Source organism: Octopus bimaculoides, chromosome 9, assembly GCF_001194135.2.
Source record: "Octopus bimaculoides isolate UCB-OBI-ISO-001 chromosome 9, ASM119413v2, whole genome shotgun sequence".
Classification (NCBI taxonomy): domain Eukaryota; kingdom Metazoa; phylum Mollusca; class Cephalopoda; order Octopoda; family Octopodidae; genus Octopus; species Octopus bimaculoides.
In genome coordinates, this window is record NC_068989.1 from 74286893 (window position 1) to 74291928 (window position 5036).

The 5036-nt window shown below is 32.0% G+C and overlaps 1 long non-coding RNA gene across 1 annotated transcript in view; it reads left to right on the top strand.

The window, feature by feature from the left end:
* The window catches only part of LOC128248666 (uncharacterized), a 38090-nt gene extending 35171 nt beyond the window's left edge, over positions 1 to 2919 (top strand). The window contains exon 2 of the long non-coding RNA XR_008264826.1: positions 2774 to 2919. This is a non-coding gene — a long non-coding RNA (uncharacterized LOC128248666). The remainder of the gene's footprint in view (positions 1 to 2773) is intronic.
* Positions 2920 to 5036: the final 2117 nt, after the last annotated feature.

Genomic DNA, 5036 nt, shown 5'->3' on the forward strand with positions numbered 1-5036 from the left:
GTGTTGTGTAGCAATTAAAAATCCTTCAGTCATTGCTTTGAATCCTGAGCTTCTCAACTATTGCTGGGATTTTAGATAGATAGATAGATAGACAGACAGACAGACAGACAGGCAGGCAGGCTGGCAGGCAGGCAGACAGACAGACAGACAGGCAGGCAGGTAGGCAGGCAGGCAGGCAGTCAGACAGACAGACAGACAGACAGACAGACAGACAGACAGATAGATACGTACACCTGGAAATGTTTATGTATGTAGCGGAAATACCTCAAATAAGTTTAAACGCAGATATTATAATCACACTTGTAGCTTTACGGCTAGAAGTAAAGCTAATTTTACATGTTCCATTAGTTTGTGTAGATGATTGGTATTAAAGCGGTTGACTATGAAATTGCTTAATCTATTATATGCAAAAGCAAACTCATAAAGTTAGTAATGACATCTGTAATTTGTGTATGTCTAAACTTATATTAAATAATTAAGTGTAAATAAAATGAATTAATCAAAGAAGTACTGTAATAAAACGATGTCCACAAATGTACTGCACAACCTTCTTACACAATACTAAAAATTAACGTGTTAGCTTTAACCTAAATGCATTAATAATATTATTATTACTAGTCAACCTCTCAAATTGGTATAGCTTGTATTGTTCAGTGTTTCTGTATTTCTACCTTGCTTAGTCCACACTGAGATAGTAATGATAAATGTGATTAGTGCATATCTTTAATCTGTGAAGTAATTAGCTATAAATCTCTTCTCATAAATTATTCATACAATATTCACAAACGTACCGCTGGTCCTCCCTATATCATACTAATGCTTAAACTATTTGAGATAATTCTAGCGCGCTAATATTACTACCTGTTAACTGTAAAATATTGTCCGCTTAATTTATCCCTAGATTTATGTTTCCCATACTTTATTCTATTTGGTTGTATCTGTAATATGCAGCCTTAATTATAGATTAGTGTATAGGATTGATAATGGAATAGCTTAGGGTATAAATCGTTGTATATTTGCTTGCGAATATCATCTGTCTGTGCATGCGTATGGATATGTATGATTGTATATATACACAAATTATGGTATCGGTTGATTTAATCACATAACAAAATGATGAAATTCTATTATTTATGAAATTACTATTTTGATATAAATATTTTGCATGAGAACTGCAGTGTGTGTGAGTACATGTATGTGAAGGTATGAGTAAACAGGGCCTGAGAATATTCGTATGAGGTATATGTATATGTTGATACCGTTACCTTGGTGCGACGTTTCTGTATTTCTTAATCAGACATGCATGAAATTCCAACATTTTATGCCACTTTGCTAGGCACTCAGTGCATCTACTAAAACATGTCCTTAACAAATTTGACTTCGTATCTTGATATAGGAACACTATTTGTCTTTTTTCATTTATTAAGTTTACTCTCTTTGTTTTTGTCATAATATTTATTGATTTAAATACAACGGAACAGTTACCCAAATCTTCGGAAAGATAATGTTATGATAAGTTTATTTATATATTTTAAAATTTTATTGCACTTAATGTTGCTGTGTTTTTCCCCTAAATTCGCATTTATCTGCTGCTATCGCTTCATTTATGCTCTCCTTATATAGTATTTTTAGAATTTCTGAACAGTGAACTCTCCATATTTTGTGACTATATAATGAAACTATTTGCCATTTATAGTAGAGTCTGACGATTATGTGTGACGGATGATGTAAATAACACAGATTACGAATGACCTGTCAATTAATTGAATAAACATCTGTTCCCTCTCTTCAATTCTTTTACCCAATTACCTGTCCGACACACATACACCAATATATGCACAATGGAATATGTATGCATGCTCTCAAACTTGTCATTGTAAAACTTAGTAAATATGCACACTTCTAAAAACAATAGTGGTTTTTTTTTTACAGTTTAATATTAAACAGTTTTTAAATTAAACTTCACTTAAAACAAGTATTAATCATACCACCGTTTTGATGTGAGTACTTTCCTAACATTAACTGGAAACAAGGTAAATACAACAGCACACAATGCACATTTCCATGGATACTATGTGTCCCCTTTGAATAAATATTACTTGATTCATTCACATTACTCCACCTACCAACATAATTCCCTGCCAAAATCTACAAACCACTAAGTAAATCATAGTCTTATCACGGATCAGAAACCGAAACTTCGATATCACTTAAACCTTTTGTTTTCAGAAATTAATATGTACACTGCTAAAAAGTATTGAGTGATTCTTTAGCCTAATATGATTGTCTTTTCAAATATAGCTTCAAATAAAAATAAACATAAATGTATACATACGTATAAATGAGTGTCTGTGTATATGAATGTCTGGATATGTATATATATATGTGTGTACATGAGCCTGTATGTATGATTATATATACATATATGTATATATGTACTATGTGGATCAATTGGATTGTCCGGAAGGTTCTGAGCTACCATTTGTTTTTCTCTCTACTAAACGCATTTCAAGGAAAAGATATTTTAACGATTTCGATGGAGTCAAAATCCATCTAGATAACATTTTTTTCCTCAAAAAATGTCAAATTCTATGCTGATAGAATATTTAGATTGTCTGATAGATGGGCAAATGTCATTATTAATAATGGAAATTATTTCATTCAATAAAATTTACTGAAATATGAATTGTTTATATCCATTTTTGCATATTAAAAACGCAACTCACAACCCAATATATAAATATTCATACAGTTAATGTTATTTTACTTACAGCTTATATGACTGAATATTCAATTCATCAGCTATTGATTGGAGAATACAATGACAGTTACAAGTGAGACCCGTGAATATTTCACGGAATTAATGGTAAACCTCCTGGATTGTTTCTGAAATCTTTATCAAATAAAACTGAAAATGTAGCCTGTTTTTTTGTCTGTATGGAAAGATAGTCGTTCATCTGCTATTCATTGAATATGAAAGATATTGGAATATGATGAATACTTAATGCATTTTACATATACACTTCATATACTTTACGCACAATATCATAGACTCGATACACAGCACTCATAAAATATATATAATCACTCTTATTTTTCCATTTTTCCCTCAAAGAAAAAATATCCCTTACATATGATACAACCTTTGGCTAAATTGCATATATTTGCCGCGTAAATAAGCGTGAATATTTCACGGAATTGCACTTACGCGCATGCATTAAGTGATAGGCAATATAAAAAAACTTAGTTCAATTTTAAAAAATACACTTTTCATTACCCAATCACCAGCACTCCTTCTTTTCTTTCTCCCTCTCTCTGTCTCACTCTTCACCTTATCCTCTTTTTCTTTCTCATTTTTCTTTCTCCTCTCTTTCACATCAAATAATTACGTGAAAACGTTACAATTACATTGCCTCTACCTCACGCCTTTTCCCGTCCCTCGTTTTCTCTCTTGTATTCTTTTTCCCTCTCTTTCCCTAATCACTTGAAATCGTTACCGACGGGCTAAGTAATGCAACGACAAGCAAAATTATCATAAGATACTTGGTTGCATTACTGAGTTTATAGCGATGCCGAGATGAATATATTTTTCCACGGAGTGACTGGATTACATTAAACGAGTACGCTAAAAGATTGTACTTTCTCAATATCCATACTAGCACTGTGGTTAACTTATTGCAAAGAACTACTTTACTCTTAGTTTTAATCTTCTTTCATATGTCTTTATAATATGCATCATGAATCGGTCACTGGTATGTTAACCATTGGAGATCCTATGAAATCAAATGATCTCACGAGTATAGAGGTAATTTTGAATATATCGATAATTGACGATGTGCAACCGCCGTTGAAATTACGGAATACTGTACGATGTCCGTTGTACTTTTATATTTCTGAGTAAAGGTGTCAACAAACCACGACCCTTTGACGTTAAATGTTCGGCTTGTGTAAATACGTTCACAGAGATACTTTTTTTCATTAATGGTAATATAAATGTAAATAAGAAAAACCAACAAGCTTTGCAGTTATTTGCAATTATTTGTTGTGTATTACAATAGAGCGCCCTAGGTTAAAACGCTCGTTTAGTGTTTTGCAGTTAGTAGCAATAATTACGAATATAATCATGAATGTAATCTGATGTTATATCTGAATCAGGATTTGTCTTTCAGTGCTGAGGGGAAGAAATAATAGGAAGCTGGAGTGAGAAACTATTTTCGGACCATTAAGCATCACGCAGGAATATCACAGTACGGAGGACATGGACAGTGGTATTTAATAATTGAGATATATAAAAAAATGTGATGGAAATAGCTTAATTACTTGACGCAGGAACTTGCTAACCTCATGTACATGAACAGGGTGTAACTCATAACGGTGGACAGAAAGATGCACTTTAATTCAAAATTTTTGTACTAAATTGTTAGCGGCATTTAAATTGTATTTCAAACTAAAAATTTTATTTTAATTCTTCTGGTTCAGTTCAACATTTTTAAAGATTTCATTTAATTCAATACGTTTTGTTACAATAAGATTCCTAGAGGTGTTAAATTTGTAAATTTAATATTTTACATTTATTATTATACACGATTCACTTTGTAACGATTGCCTTTTCTTGAAATCTATTTATTTTTAGAGAGTATCACTTCCGCAAATCAACCACGTATGAATACAGATTCTATATAACCTATTACCATTTGATCTTTTAGAAATAGCATCCATGTCTCATTCAAATCACACAGTATCTTGACAGAAGATCTTGAATGGAACATCTGGAATAGAAAATCTTCGTAGAGCATCTTGAATATCGTAGTCTTGGTTTGGTGCACTTACGAAAAATACTGAATGATCACGAATGAAAAATCCTTGAAATTGATAGTTCCATATGCTTAAATGAAGAAAACACATCAATATTTTACAAAATAACAGAATCGGTTTATTGAAGTGGAAAAGAAACTGAGAGACGCCTGTTTTTATTTATACTCCATTATCAGCTGGATGTCAAGTAGCGATGTCTTGAGTAAAGTTAGGTGTCTGCT